General features: G+C 54.3%; 1 protein-coding gene across 3 annotated transcripts in view; it reads right to left on the reverse strand.

Moving 5' to 3' along the window:
* The window catches only part of LOC105485918 (axin 1), a 68,833-nt gene that overhangs the window by 30,167 nt on the left and 21,950 nt on the right, over positions 1-16,716 (reverse strand). The window lies entirely within an intron of this gene.

Raw genomic sequence — 16,716 nt, forward strand, 5'->3', positions numbered from 1 at the left:
TTCTATGAAATCAGACAGGCCGGGCGCAGTGGCTAATGCCTTTAATCCCAGCACTTTGGGAGGCCGAGGCGGGTGGATCACTAGGTGAAGAGTTCAAGAACAGCCTTACCAACATAGTGAAATCCCATTTCTATTAAAAATACAAAAATTAGCTGGGCGTGGTGGCACACACCTGTAGTCCCAGCTACTCGGGAGGCTGAGGCAGGAGAATTGCTTGAACCCGGGAGGCAGAGGTTGCAGTGAGCTGAGATCACACCACTGCACTACAGCCTAGGAGACAGAGTAAGACTGTCTCAAAAATAAAAAAATAAAAATAAATTTTAAAAAATCAGATATTCCAATCTTTTTATTTATTTATTTATTTATCTATTTTTTCTATTTTGGAAACACAGTCCTTCCTTATTCCAAGATTACAAATATATTCTATTTTTCTTTGTTTTTTTTTTTTTTTTTTTTTTTTGAGACGAGTCTCGCTCTGCCACCCAGGCTGGAGTGCAGTGGCCGGATCTCAGCTCACTGCAAGCTCCGCCTCCCGGGTTCACGCCATTCTCCTGCCTCAGCCTCCCGAGTAGCTGGGACTACAGGCGCCCGCCACCTCGCCCGGCTAGTTTTTTGTATTTTTTAGTAGAGACGGGGTTTCATTGTGTTAGCCAGGATGGTCTCGACCTCCTGACCTCGTGATCCACCCGTCTCAGCCTCCCAAAGTGCTGGGATTACAGGCTTGAGCCACCGCGCCCGGCCTCTATTTTTCTTTATACGCTCCAAACAGTTTTTTTAGACCTCCACCTGAAATGTGTGTATACAAAATCTAGCCCAGTCCAGGAGAGCCTAAAGGTAAAAAATAAAATAATAAAAAATAAAATCTAGCTTACCCCTTCACATCAAAATGGAGAGCCAGCTGTTAGCATTAAATACTGAATAATCCATCTTGTCCTCAATAATTTTAAGCGCCTCTTTCCACCACATCTCACTCCTGTCACAGGCATGTGCCCCTTCCGGGTGCTCTGCTGTGCCGCCAAACAACTGGCGTGTGGAGTTTGCAGGGTCCCTAACTGCCGAGGCCCCACAGTGTGCCCTGAGGCTGCCTCTCCCTTCTAGCGGCTGCCCCCACTCGGCTTTGCTTTCCCTGGTTTCAGTTACTTGTGTTCAACCAAGGTCTAAAACTAGATGCACACAGAGCGGTAAGACTGCAAGAGAAAGAGACCAGCTTCACAGGGTATTTATCACAGTGCACCCTTACAGTCGTCAGCCTCACAATGTTTATTTATCACAGTGCACCCTTACAATCATTCCGTTTGATTCACAAATGTCTTTAGTCTCTACTGTTCCTAACTTGTAAGTTAAATTTGATCAGACATGTGTTCCCAGAGGGGAAAACAGTATATACAGGGTTCAGCACTATCGCGGTTTCAGGCATCCACTGGGGTCTTGGAATGTGTCCCACAAGAGGTGACGACGACCTCAGTTGGATCTTCACAGATCACAATCACACAAGATAACCAAGACAGCTCCCAAGGCTACCACAATGGACCGCCCTGCACGTGCATATGGCCGGAGGAACTGCCATGTCGGGGGTGCAAGCACACCTGCATTGGTGACTGGGCACCTGTGCATTAGAGTCCTTGGTGTGGAGGGAGGGACCAGCATGGCTTCCAGCTGTACACCTGATGAGCAGAACCTAGGGAAAGCCCCAGTTCTACTCACGCCAGGAAAGGCCCTTTGACAAGATGGGAGGGGGGCGGGCAGCCTGGCACCTTGGACTCTGGTGACATGAGATGCCTGGGGAGATGAGCTGGCACTGTGAGCTGGGGACAGCCTGTGGCACTGGTGGGTGGGGCCTCGTTGCACGGGGCCATTTCCCCTGGGGTTGTGGCCTCCAAGCACTCTGGAGGGCATCACATGGGGCCACACACACAAGCAGGGCCTTTCATACGGACAGTGTGGCTGACTGTGCTCAGCTGCTTGGGAGGGAGGCGCAGGGCCCCGCGCCACAATGGAAAACAGGGTTCACGATGTCAGGCCCCTGCCAGCATCAACGTCCGCGAGTCCCTCTGACCCATCCACTGTGGCCTGGTCACTCACTGCAGGCCACGGACAGTCATGGCCGGGTGACAGCAGCCTCAGGCTGACAGCAACCACAGGGCCGCTCTTGGGAAACAGGTTCTCTGGAAACACTAACCACCAGTGGCTGGGCTGCAAGTCTGGTTCACTCCTCGTCTCCTCTCTCTACCTGACATAGAGCAGATAAAATGATACCAGCCTGCAGCTTTAGGCTCTTTAAACATCATGCAGTATTTTTAAATGACACCGTTATTCCTTTGATACTTAAAGCCACAGCTGCTCAGCAGCTACTGATATTATCCCTCTAACAACCACTGCAGCCAAACTCAGATCTCAGGTTAAGTACTCAACTGTTTCCCTGTTATGAAGGAACACTGAACTTTGTTAACTTTCCATAAACATCTATTTGGCCAAATAAAAACATTTCAAATTTAAGAGAGAATGCCACTGCTGCGCAGAAGTTTAAGAAGTCTACGTCCAAAGCATACAGCGCGTCTGCAGCCCACGACACACGGGCGTGTCTGTAGCCCACGGCGCACCTGTAGCCCACGGTACACGGGCGTGTCTGTAGCTCACAGGACACGGCACATCTGTCTCAGCACGCGGGTGCGTCTGCAGCCCACGGCACACGGCGCGTCTGTCTCAGCACACAGCAGAAGCACGCGCCCTGCCCTCGTGCTGCCATGGGGCTTACACCTGTCCCATCACTTGGGAGCCACATACAGCAGAACGAAGCCTTCCGTGTTCATGTGTCCAATTCCAAATCCTTCTCCCACTTTGACTTCCCAGGTGTGCCTTTCATATTTGTGGAAAACCTGTTTGTCTTTAAAATCAGAAGCAGGAGAAACGCAGGTTTCCAATTTTCCACAAGCTCCAGCACACAGCAAGTTCCACTGCACACAAGCACCAAGGTCAGGCAGCAAAGGGGAGAGAAGCAGGAGAAGGCGGCTGGGAGGAAAGAAAAGGAAGAAGGGCAGGCTGTTTACTATTGATCTTCGTAACAATCCCGGACAACTGCCCTAGCTCCCAGATCTGCCCTCAGCGCTCAGATGGCTCCTGAATTTGAAGACACAGGCGGCCGGGCTTGGCCTTCACTACCAGTGGATGTGACCAAGAATGTTCTGGTCAAACACACGTCCAAGGGGAGGTCACATGGGAATTCCAGGATCCCCCCAGATATAGCTGGGATCCAGCGGCAGGGGGGGCATGTGCTCGTGTGCCTGCCTGTGCGTGCACCTATGGATGTGTACTTTGTGTGTGTGTGCCCATATGTCCATCTGTGTGTGCATCTGTGTGCCTATGTGTGCTCGCCCCTCACGAGCACCTCCACCTGCTCCTGCACTTCTCAGACACGTGGAGGTGCTGTGGGCGAATCTGACCCCTGGCTGTGCGGTGAGGATACAGCCGGGGCCTTGGTGAGAGCGGATCTGACCCCTGGCTGTGCGGTGAGAATACAGCCGGGGCCTTGGTGAGAGCGGATCTGACCCCTGGCTGTGCGGTGAGAATACAGCCGGGGCCTTGGTGAGAGCGGATCTGACCCCTGGCTGTGCGGAGAATGTGGCCAGAGCCTTGGTGAGAGCGGATCTGACCCCTGGCTGTGCGGAGAATGTGGCCAGAGCCTTGGTGAGAGCGGATCTGACCCCTGGCTGTGCGGTGAGAATAGAGCCGGGGCCTTGGTGAGAGCGGATCTGACCCCTGGCTGTGCGGTGAGAATACAGCCGGGGCCTTGGTGAGAGCGGATCTGACCCCTGGCTGTGCGGTGAGAATACAGCCGGGGCCTTGGTGAGAGCGGATCTGACCCCTGGCTGTGCGGTGAGAATACAGCCGGGGCCTTGGTGAGAGCGGATCTGACCCCTGGCTGTGCGGTGAGAATACAGCCGGGGCCTTGGTGAGAGCGGATCTGACCCCTGGCTGTGCGGAGAATGTGGCCGGAGCCTTAGTGAGAGCGGATCTGACCCCTGGCTGTGCGAAGAGAATGTGGCCAGAGCCTTAGTGAGAGCGGATCTGACCCCTGGCTGTGCGGTGAGAATGCGGCCAGGGCCTTGGTGAGAGCGGATCTGACCCCTGGCTGTGCGGTGAGAATACAGCCGGGGCCTTGGTGAGAGCGGATCTGACCCCTGGCTGTGCGGTGAGAATACAGCCGGGGCCTTGGTGAGAGCTGATGTGACCCCTGGCTGTGCGGAGAATGTGGCCGGAGCCTTAGTGAGAGTGGATCTGACCCCTGGCAGTGCGGTGAGAATGTGGCTGGAGCCTCGGTGAGAGCAGATCTGATCCCTCGCTATGTGGTGAGAATACAGCCAGGGCCTTGGTGAGAGCTGATCTGACCCCTGGCTGTGCGAAGAGAATGTGGCCGGAGCCTTGGTGAGAGCTGTGCCCAGCCCCCCCGCACTGATGACCTGAAACAGGAAAACGGGCACAGCTCTTCTGGAACAGGCAGAGTCCAGGGATACAGAGGCTGGCAGACCCTGCAGAGCTAGGTGGCGACAGACTCCCCGCAACTCTTCTGTGTGTTCAAAGGCTTTCTTTAGGCACCGGTGTGGTGGTGCACACCTGGAATCCCAGAGACTTGAGAAGGTAAGGCAGGAGACCCGCTGGAGCCCAGGAGTCTGAGGCTGCAGTAAGCCACGATCACGCCACTGTGTTCCAGCCTGTGCTCCAGACTCTGTCTCAAACAAAAATGTTGTGGAGAGGAGGCATGAGAAGACATGGCGACTTAGGGAAAAACGTGCCCATCACAGAAGAGAAAGTCCAGTGAAGTGGTGAGGAGGGGCTGATGGCAGAATCAATGCCCAGGAGCTGTGTCATAAACAAACACCTTGTGGGGTTTGACAGCTACAAGGACCCTATTAGCCTCAAGGCAACAGGAAATGAGAAGCTGAGAGGCGGCCAGGGCACTTCAGGATGGCCTAAGAGGGCCGAGTGTCAGGGCCACACAACAGGTCTCCCCTGCCCAGATGTTCATACATGGTGGAGAAAGGTGCTCCTCCTGCCGCAGGAAGGCACCTTGCTGGGACTCCTGCAGCTGCTCCCACATCCAGCATGGTCACGGCACCGGCTCTCTGGTCACTGTGGTACTTTCATCTTCCGTCTTTTCACATTTAACCATTCTATATTCTTGTACTTGTGTAAACAGGCTGCCTTTTTAAAAGATAGCTTGACAGTTTTTCCTTTTAATGAAGCTGTCTGGTCCGGTTACATTTAGTGTGATGTGGAGGGAGCTGGGCCACCGTCGGATCGGGTTGGTTTATCACATCTGCTCTACTTCCTTTTGCTCTTTCTTGCCTTCTTTGGGGTATTTTTTGCTTTCCATTTCCTCCCTCTGAAAAAGTAAATGTTGTACAGTTCTTTCATTGGTTCCTGTGCGTGGACATGTCTCAATCCCACACATCACACCTGCCACTTCCCAGGCCGCATGAGAACCTCAGAACTGACAGCCCCCCACACACTCATGAGCAACACATTTCCTGCACTGACATTTTCTTTTTTTCTCCCTGGGCTCCCACCTCAGCCTCCTGGGTAGCTGGGACTACAGGCGCACGCTACCGCGCCCAGCGACTTTATCATTTTTTATATAGATGAGGTCTCACTATGTCACCCAGGCTGGTCTTGAACTCCTGGGCTCAAGCAGTCTGCCTGCCTCGGTGACCTAATGTGCTGGGATTACAGGCATGAGCCACTGTGCCTGGCCACAAATCAGATCATTTTAATTATTGAACTGCAAAGGGGTAAATGCTTTAAAAGGATTCCAGCAAGGTAAGATGACAACACCAATAATGCGACATAGGGGCAGATAAAATCTAAACAGAAAAGTTACACAAAATTATGAAGCTTCACTGTGATGGTTTCATGGAGAAATTTAGGAACAGGTCAAGCCTCACACCATCCCACCACATCCCTTAACACACACGGGCAAGTTTAAGAGAGTTCCAGCTTTCCTCACAAAATACCTTTAGAATTACTGAGTACACTCAAGAATATAGAAATTAAAATGAAACAAAACAAAACAAAAACATACATATATATATATATATTTTTTTTTTTTTTTTTTTTTTTTGGAGACGGAACTTCACTCTTTCGCCCAGGCTGCAGTGCAGTGGCACGATCTCGGCTCACTACAACCTCCGCCTCCTAGGTTCAATAGATTCTCCTGCCTCAGCCTCCCGGACTAGCTGGGACTCCAGGCACGCGCCACCATGCCTGGTTAATTTTTGCATTTTTAGTAGAGACAAGGTTTCGCCATGTTGGTCAGGCTGGTCTCGAACGCCTGACCTTGTGATCCGCCCGCCTTGGCCTCCCAAAGTGCTGGGATTACAGGCCTAAGCCACCGCGCCTAGCCCCAAAAAATGTTTAATGCCAAAAGACCTCCTGGGTGTGACGGACGCCATCCAGAACATGGGAAGAGGAGACTGGAGGTAGATCTGGTCCTGGGAATCACCCGAAGCCACTGCTACAGGCCCTCCTGCCTCATGCTACCCATGCTCTGGGATGCTCTGAGCCCGCTGCTGTCTGTGCCTTCCATACCCAGGCAGGAGCCGCCACCCTCCCTGGTAGTAAGGCACCATGTGGCACCTGCTGGTGACAACCACTATGGGGAAACAGCAAACAGCAACCCCAGGAGAGCTCTGCATAGCACAGGCCCTACCCCGCCAAGACCTCTGTGTTGTTAAAAGTAAGTTCTGATGGTTTTGCTTAAGTAGCACAGATCAGTACGCCACCTAAAATAATTACAGCCATTCTGAGAGGCAAATTGCCCTTTTCTCCAACCACAGAGCGCCTCTACTCATGACAAGGCTGCATCCTGATAAACCTGTCATAGCTGGGTTGAAGTGGTGGAGGTGGAAGGTGGATTCCGACCTCAAAGGATTATCCAGACACAGCCCTGCCTTTTGCTGACGGGCACCCTGAATGCTTCAGGCTGGTCGTAAAGTTGAAAAAGCCTAAGTGGAACCATTCTAAGTTGGGGACCAGCTGTATTCTGAAAGACGGAGGCTGGAATTAGTGAAATGGCTGGGAACACACATCTGTGAGCCCTGGATGATAAGTCAGGAATGAGTCAATGAAAGCCCAACTCCAAGTGAGCTGGACATGAAGACGGAGATGGCCGCACAGACCCAAAGATGCACAACCTGAGACGCACAGAGCGCCCATCTTGTGGCCAGGGAAACCCAGGCAGTGCACGCCACAGACATAAGGCTGGGTGCTTCTCCCAGGCCTGGCTCAGAGCAGGGTGGCTGCGAACAGTGGTGCACAACCCAGGCTCCAGGAGGAGGTAACCCTGAGGGGCAGCTGGGGAACATGGCGTACACCCCAGGCTCCAGGGATGGCCCTGAGGGGCGGGCGCTGTGCGGGGCCCTGCTGGTAGTGGGGTCTAACGGGAGGCAATGACTCATGACTGAGTATGTCTCCCCTCAACCCATCACCCTGTACCTGCCTGCAGTGGAGTGTACACCTGCCCCCAGGTGTGGGGACAGGTGTGCTCCTACGGCTGTGTTTCCTCTGCACAGGTGTGGGAGGCCTGTGCAGGAGCTGAGTTAGCATGGCAGGTGCTGGTGCTGACCTGTGCCTCACCTGGGCGCAGAGGCAGAATCCGCTGGGCCGCACATCCTCATCCCTGAAGCAAGTGGGACCCGGCTGTCTGTGAGGCAAGGAATCCATGCAGACCCTGGTGGGCCTCTGCCCCTCAAGACCCCATCCACGTGTCTCCAGCCACCTCAGTCCCACAGAGCCACTGAGGATGGTGGGTGAATCCTACACACAGAATCGCTGGCTCCTGGGGACTCCCTTCATTTTCTGGAGCTGTGGACGGTGGATGGATGAGTGTATCCTTCGGAGCCCAGACAATGGCAGACACAAAAGCCTGGCAAGAAGCAACATGGGCAGAAAAGGCCTCTGTGGATGGCGGGCAGGGGCCTGGGGGAAGAGGTGGCCTGCAGCTGCGACCCAGCTCTGGTCTGCACTCATGTCCATGGAAGGGGCTCTGGCACCAGACGGCAGGGAGTGGTCATGTGGCAGAGGCCATGGATGCCAGAGCCACTTGCTTCCCAAAACTGAGAGCCAAGTGTGGCTCAGGCCTGAAATTCCAGCACTTGGGAGACTGAGGTAGGAGAGCTGCTTGAGCCCAGGATTTCGAGACCAGCCTAGGCAAGAGATCAAGACCATGTCTCAAAAAAAAAAAAAAAAAAGAAAGAAAGAAAGAAAGAAGGAAAGAAGGAAGGGAAAGAAAGGAAGAAAACCAAAATAAGGTTAAAAAAAAAAAAAACCCAGGTGAGGCACGGTGGCTCATGCCTGTAATTCCAGCATTTTGGGAGGCTGAGGTGGGAAGATCACCAGGTCAGGAGATGGAAACCATCCTGGCTAACACAGTGAAACCCTGTCTCTACTAAAAACACAAAAAATCAGCCGGGCGTGGTGGCGGGCACCTGTAGTCCCAGCTACTTGGGAGGCTGAGGCAGGAAAATTGTGTGAACCCAGAAGGTGGAGCTTGCAGTAAGCTGAGATCAAGCCACTGACTCCAGCCTGGGCGACAGAGGGAGACTCCACCTCACCAAAAACAAAACAAAACAAAACAAAAAAAAACAACACTGAGGGGTGTAACTTGCTTTCTCATCTGCATCTCTCTAGGAGCATGGGCACAGTTCTTCACCACTCTGGGTACAAAGCGAAAAGGTATAAACTGCCACAAGGGATGAAATACAGCACAAAATGAGCAACCCACCCCGAAGACACCAGCCTGTGGGAGCCCCAAAGCCCATGGGAGAGCCCCATGGCCCATGAGCCCAGCAGCCCACGGGGAACCCCACAGTCCATGGGGAGACCTGCCCATGGGAAGCCCCACAGCCCACACGGAGACCAGCCCACGGGAAACCCCGCAGACCATGGGGAGCTGAGTCGCATCTGAAATACCCAGGACCCTCCGCACTGAGGAGCAGCCTCCATGCGGGGCAGATCTGGGGCCAAGTGTCAGAGAGTGGCCTTGGCCACATTATGGGTCAGGACTGGGCTTGAGGCCACCTGCTCAAGGACATCGATTCCATAGCATGGGGGCTACATTTGCTCCACAGGTCTCCTGCTGGATCCTTTCCGAGCCCTCCTGGGAGGAGGCTGGGGGCTGGAAGCGGCGCAGGGCAGAAGCTTATGGAAAGGCAGGTCAGGCACAGGCTCCACAGGCCCACGGTCGCACGGGGAGGTTTGCAAGGACCACAGGGCCAAGGGCACCATGAGCAGCTTCCCGCCCCACCCGCCCAGTGTCCCACAGAATTTGTGGGGATAAACAGAAGCCTGACAAACACGACTGAGCAGAAGACGCCCGCAGGTGGTCAGTAGACGCTTCCAGTGTGACCACAAGACCACACGCCGCACGGTGGCACATGACACAGACACACTTACTTGATGCCTATTTTGACAAGATAAGTCGTAATTTATACCGGGAGGAGGAGGGGCACCCCAGCTGAGCGGTCCGATCCTCAGACACGGCCGGTGCCATCAGCGACCTGCATCCGGACCCACCCGAACGGCACAGCCAGCAGACGGAACCGCCCCGCAGAGGCGGCTTCCAGCAGCCGCAGGCCCTTCCCAGGCCCGGCCCCATTCGAGTCCAGCACAGGGAAAGCCTCTGCCCAAGCCTTCAGGGAGGCAGCAGCCCCTGTGCATCGTTCCTGAGGGCGGAGAACGCTGGGATGCGCGAAGGCAAGGAAAATGCTTTGTAAACATCAGCTCTACGGACGCACAGCTGGATGCTCAGTGGACCGGCACAGAATTACAGCCCTACCTAGTGCGTTCTTGTGCGCACCAGATCCCAGCCTCAGCCCCACCCCAGAAAACCATCGCCTCAGCCCCGCAGGAGCCCCCGCGCCCCAGCAAACCATCGCCTCAGCCCCACAGGAGCCCCTGCGCACCAGAAAACCATCGCCTCAGCCCCACAGGAGCCCCTGCGCACCAGGAAACCATCGCCTCAGCCCCGCGGGCGCCCACGCGCCCCAGCAAACCATCACCTCAGTCCCCACACACGCGCCCCCACGCCCCAGCAAACCATCGCCTCAGCCTCCACGCAGACACCCCCGCGCCCGAGGAAACCACTGCTTCACCCCGGCGGGCGCCCTGGCGCCTCGGGAAACCATCCCCTCAGCCTCAGCGCAGTTGCCCCCGCGCCCCGGGAAACCATCGCCTCAGCCTCCGCGGGTGCCCCCACAACCCAAGACACCATCGCCTCAGCCCTTTGGGCGGCCCCGCACCCCAGAAAACCATCGCCTCAGCCTCCGCGCAGGCGCCCCCGCACCCCAGGAAACTATCACCTCAGCCTCAGCGGATGCCCCCGCACCCCAAGAAACCATCGCCTCAGTCCTGCCTGCGGCCCCGAACCCCAGGAAACTATCGCTTCAGCCTCCACAGGTGCCCCCGCACCCCAAGAAACCATCGCCTCAGCCCCAGGGGTGCCCACGCGCCCCACGAAACCATCGCCTCAGCCTCCGCGCAGGCGCCCCTGCGCGCCAGGAAACTATCGCTTCAGCCTCAGCGGCTGCCCCCGCACCCAAAAAAACCATCGCCTTAGCCCCACGGGCGGCCCCGCGCCCCAGGAAACTATCGTCTCAGCCTCCGCGGGTGCCCCCGCACCCCAATAAACTATCGCCTCAGCCCTGCGGGCGGCCCAGCACCCCAGGAAATCATTGTCTCAGCCTCCACGCAGGCGCCCCCAGGACCCAGGAAATCATCGCCTCAGCCCTGCGGGCGCCCCTGCGTCGCAGGAAACCATCGCCTCAGCTCCGCGGGTTCCCGCGCGCCCCAAGAAACCATCGCCTCAGCCCCGCGGGCGCCCGCGCGCCCCAGGAAACCATCGCCTCAGCCCCAGCGCGGGAGGAAACTATAGCCTCAGCCTCCGCACAGGCGCCCCCGCACCCCAGGAAATCGTCGCCTTAGCCCCGCGGGAACCCCTGCGCCCCAGGAAACCATCGCCTCAGCCCCACGGGCGCCCCCGCGCCTCAGGAAATCATGGCCTCAGCCTCCGCGGGTGCCTCCGCACCCCAAGAAACCATTGCCTCAGCCCCACGAGTGGCCCAGCACCCCAGGAAACCATCGCCTCAGCCCCGCGGCGCCCCCGCGCCCCAGGAAACCATCGCCTCAGCCCACGTATTCAACCCGGTCCCCCAGGCTTCCCTTGTGAAAATCCACCTGTGGCTTGAGGTCAGTCGGCCTTTTCTAGAGTTCTGGATAAATGCAGCCTCACGGGGAGCTTGTGCCCCCTCTGCTCCGGCGCCCCATCCGCTCTGGCCTTCTTCATTGGCACAGGATCTTGAGATGCACCCCTGCCTTCATGGTTACCAGCGGCTCATCCCTTTTATGCCATGTCATGCCAGGATGCACCACGGTGTTTTTCTCCAACTGCTTGGCAGTGCCACCCGGAGTTGGGACAGCGCTTCCCAGCAGGAAGAGTTGACCCCAAGGCCAACTGCCAGGCCACAGCCAGTGCCCTCCTCACGTCTCGCCCTCCCCCAGTCCAGACACAAACCTGGTCAAGGGCGCCCAGACCAGGGCTCAACCCACTGCCCGCAGGGGCTGACTGCTGAGGAGGGGTCACCGCCACAGAGTGATGGCTGCGGCAGCTTCGTGTGTACAACTTATGGCCTGTCCCACGTGGCTGCAGGCTCCAGCCCTGAGAAGGAGAGGGCTGTTCCTCAACTAGGCACCGTGCCCTGTGTGAGCTCAATCTTCTTGGAAACACCAAGAAACGACCAAAGCACACAGGCACTGGGAGAAGCAGGGCGAGCATTTCCTCACCTCCCGTGAACTTCCATACGAATGTGACAAAGGCACAGTGCACAAAATGCAGATGCTGACCAGAGAGGGCCCTCCTTGTTCACGCTGGCCACGGAAAAGGCCCGCCCCAGTTCACACCGCCATGGAGAGGTCTTGCTTCTGTTTACTGACAATTGGCCCCCATTCATGCAGATACTGTCACTTATATACTATATATATAACAATGGCCGGGCACGGTGGCTCATGCCTGTAATCCAGCACTTTGGGAGACTGAGGTAGGCAGATCATGAGGTCAGGAGTTCAAGACCAGCCTGGCCAACATGGTGAAACCCCATCTCTACTAAAAATACAAAAAATTAACTGGGCCTGGTAACAGGCGCCTATAATCCCAGCTACTTGGGAGGCTGAGGCAGGAGAATCTCTTGAACTCGGGAGGCAGAGGTTGCAGTGAGCCACAACCACACCACTGCACTCCAGCCTGGGCAACAAGAGGGAAAAAAAAAAAAATATATATATATATATATACACACACACACACACACACACACACACACATATAAACGTATATATAAAACAAATAACCTACCTTTGCACCCAAAGGTGACAAAGTTTATACTAAAAAATGTGATTGAGAGCCGGACACAGTGGCTCACACCTGTAATCCCAGCACCATGGGAGGCCAAGGCGGGCAGATCATGAGATCAAGAGATTGAGACCATCCTGGCCAACATGGCGAAACCCCATCTCTACTAAAAATACAAAAAATTAGCTGGGCATGGTGGCACGCCTGTAGTGCCAGCGACTCAGGAGGCTGAGGCAGGAGAATCACTTGAACCTGGGAGGCAGAGGATGCAGCGATCCGAGATTGCACCACTGCACTCTGGCCTGGTGACAGACCTGGATCAAAAAAAAGTCATCAAAATCAGGCCACCGTCAGCTATAAAAATCTCTATTTTACTTCCTCCATAAAATCAGGGATGTGGTCTCTACCTGAAGGGTCAGCCAAGATTGCCAGCGCCGGCCGGGCATGGTGGCTCACGCCTATAATCCCAACACTTTGGGAGGCCCAGGCGGGTGGATTATGAGGTCAGGAGATCGAGACCATCCTGGCTAACACAGTGAAACCCTGACTACTAAAAATACAAAAAGTTAGCCGGGCATGGCGGCGGGTGCCTGTAGTCCCAGGTACTGGAGAGGCCGAGGCAGGAGAATGGCGTGAATCTGGGAGGCGGAACTTGCAGTGAGCCGAGATCGCGCCACTGCACTCCAACCTGGGCGATAGAGCAAAACTCCATCTCAAAAAAAAAAAATTGCCAGCACCCCCATCAGGTCCCAGGATGCCCCACCTATGTATCTGGTGGGTGTTCTGCATGGTGGCAAACACTTGGTGTCACCCCTAGGGGCAGGAACAGGTGATGGGCTGACCGGACAGCATCGACTGACCGTGGGGCAGGGGACTCTCACTCATTCTGCTCACATTGAATGAGCAGGTGATTTCTCGGTCACTTAGGGTGGCAAACACAAAAGGGCAAGAGAATGAGTCACCAGGCACCAGGCAGGAGCTTCCAGCTCAGCCCTGTCGCCTGTGCCTAGGTGCCTCGCTGTGGTTCCACTCTGCGGCCAGCCTTTTATTTATTTTATAATACCGTTGGTGCACCCCACCCGCCCACTGTGAATTGCACAACACATCAAAGGCCCTTTATGGTCAAAATCAAACAGTGAAGATAGAGAGGGCATGTGTTTCTGCAGACTGTCTACAGGCGCAGCACAGGCGGGATGGCCCTGGCAGCCACCCACACCTGCCATCCCAGGAGGCCAACAGCTCAAACTGTGGCCAAATGCCCCTCACCAGCACTTACTGGCTACTCACCACAGGCAGTCTGCCAATTCCTAGCTTACAAAGTGAAAATGACAATGGCCACTTCTTTATAAAGTTTCTGAGCATCTCAGCAAATAGTGTTTGGGTGAAGCCAGGCACACAATGCGGGAAGCCCTCCCCCATAGCCCAGCAACCAAAGTGTCCTGCACATTAGTTACGGGACTGGGTGGGAAAGGTTGCAGGTCACAGTTAAACCCACAATTCCAACTAACTGTCTGTGAGAGTCTAAACAAATGCTTCACCAGGCTGGGGACAGTGGCTCAAGCCTGTAATCCGAGCACTTTAGGAGGCTGAGGCAGAATGCCTTAAAGCCAGGAGTTCAAGATCCACCTCAGTGAGAAGGCAAGACCTTGTCTCTATAAAAAAATGTTGCAAAAATTAGCCAAGGGTGGGCAGGGTGGCTCACACCTGTAATCCCAGCATTTTGGGAGGCCGAGGTAGGTGGATTGCTTGAGTCCCGGAGTTCAAGACCAGCCTGGACAACGAGGTCTACAAAATATTTTAAAAGTTAGCCAGGTGTGGTGGCATGCACCTGTGGTCCCAGCTACTCAGGAGGCTGAGGCAGGAGGATCGCCTGAGCCCAGGAGGCTGAGGCTGCAGTGAGCCATGATCATGCCACTGCATTTCAGCCTGGGTAACACAGCAAGATCCTGTCACTAAAAAAAACTAATACGGCCGGGTGTGGTGGCTCACGCCTGTAATCCCAGCACTTTGGGAGGCCAAGGCGGGTGGATCACCTGAAGTTGGGAGTTCGCAACCAGCCTGACCAACATGGAGAAACCCCATCTCTACTAAAAATAAAAAATTAGCCAGACATGGTGGCACATGCCTGTAATCCCAGCTACAAGGGATGCTGAAGCAGGAGAATCACTTGAACCCTGGAGGCAGAGGTTGCAGTGTGCCAAGATCGCACCATTGCACTCCAGCCTGGGCAACAAGAGTGAAACTCCATGTCAAAAAAAAAAAAAAAAGAAGAAGAATAAACACTTAACAAGAACAGCATATTCACAGGAACCCAAACACTCATGATTTTGAAAGGCACATGGCAACAGGTGCTACAAACAGGAGAGATGGCAGGCAGGGAGAGGGTGGCCGGGCACCCTGTCCTCTCTGCACAGTCCCCCACAGACAGAAGCTGCTGCTCCGCTTCCCAGGAGAGACAGCAGGCAGGAAGGGTCTGCCAGGCACCCTGTCCTCTCTGCAAAACCCCCAGGTGCTGCCACACTGCTCACACCAGTAATTATTTAAAATGATAGTGGGCTGGGCACAGTAGCTCACGCCTGTAATCCCAGCACTTTGGAAGGCCAAGGCAGGAGGATCACGAGGTCAGGAGTTCGAGACCAGCCTGACCAACACGGTGAAACCCCGTTTCTACTCTAAAAATACAGAAATTAGCCAGGCGTGGTGGTGTGCGCCTGTAATCCCAGCTACTTAAGAGGTGGAGACAGAAGAATCACTTGAACCCGGGAGGCAGAGGTTGCAGTGAGCTGAATTGCACAACTGCACTCCAGCCTGGGTGACAGAGCGAGATTCTGTCTCAAAATAATAAAAAAAAAAGGTAGTGAAAAACATATAGAGTGGGTAACATGAATTAGGATTCCATTTTTGAGGGGAAAAAATGTGCTAAGAAAAATCTAGAGGGATCTAGATAGAATAGTAGTATCTCTGAGCAGTGGGATATCAGATCATTTCTTTGTTCTGTGTTTTCTTTCTTTTTTTTTTTTTTTTGAGATGGAATCTTACTCTGTTGCCCAAGCTGGAGTACAGTGGTGCGATCTCAGCTCACTGCACCCTCCACCTCCCCGGCTCAAGCAATTCTCCTGCCTCAGCCTTCCAAGTAGATGGGACTACAGGCGTACAACACCACGCCCAGCTAATTTTTGTATTTTTTTGTTTTTGTTTTTGAGACAGAGTCTCGCTCTGTCGCCCAGGCTAGAGTGCTGGAGTGCAGTGGCGCAATCTCGGCTCACTGCAAGCTCCACCTCCCGGGTTCACGCCATTCTCCTGCTTCAGCCTCCTGAGTAGCTGGGACTACAGGTGCCTGCCACTATGCCTGGCTAATTTTTTTTTTTTTTTTTTTTTTTTTGTATTTTTTAGTAGAGATGGGGTTACACTGTGTTAGCCAGGATGGTCTTATCTCCTGACCTTGTGATCCACCCACCTCGGCCTCCCAGAGTGCTGGGATTACAGGCGTGAGCCACCGTGCCTGGCCAATTTTTGTATTTTTGGTAGAGACAGGGTTTTACCATATTGGCCAGGATGCTCTTGATCTCTTGACCTCGTGATCCTCCCGCCTTGACCTTCCAAAGTGCTGGGATAACAGGCATGACCCACTGCGTCCGACCCTTTTTTTTTTTTTTTTTTGAGACAGGGTCTTTCTCTGTCAGCCAGGCTGGAGAACAGTGGCACAATCTCACTCACTGCAGCCTCAACCTCCCAGTCTCAGGTGACCCACCCATCTCAGCCTCCCGAGTGGCTGGAACCACAGGTGCGTGTCACCACACTCATCTCAATTTTTCTATTTTTTTGTAGAGATGGGGATCTCCCTGCGTTGCCCAGGCTGGTCTCAAAATCCTGGGCTCAAGCAATCCAACCCCCTTAGCCTCCCAAAGTGCTGGGATTACAGATGTGAGCCACTGTGCCCGCTACCAAATGTCTTTCACATAGAACTCTGACAACAATCTGTCTTTGCATTGACTGACAACTATGAAGTAATGTACATGAAGAGCACTTTGAAAATTATAACGCACCAAAGAACTCACTAATGAGTCTCGCTAGTTACTGCTCAACACGATCAGCTATGAAACTGAAGACCTCTTTCCTCTGCTCAGCATAAACACTGAACATTTAAACCAGTTCTGTGCTGCTCACTGCCAGACTTTTTTTTTTTTTTTTTTTTTTTTTTTTTGAGACGGAGTCTCGCTCTGTCGCCCAGGCTGGAGTGCAGTGGCCGGATCTCAGCTCACTGCAAGCTCCGCCTCCCGGGTTCACGCCATTCTCCTGCCTCAGCCTCCTGAGTAGCTGGG

Source organism: Macaca nemestrina, chromosome 18 (assembly GCF_043159975.1).
Source record: "Macaca nemestrina isolate mMacNem1 chromosome 18, mMacNem.hap1, whole genome shotgun sequence".
Lineage (NCBI taxonomy): Eukaryota > Metazoa > Chordata > Mammalia > Primates > Cercopithecidae > Macaca > Macaca nemestrina.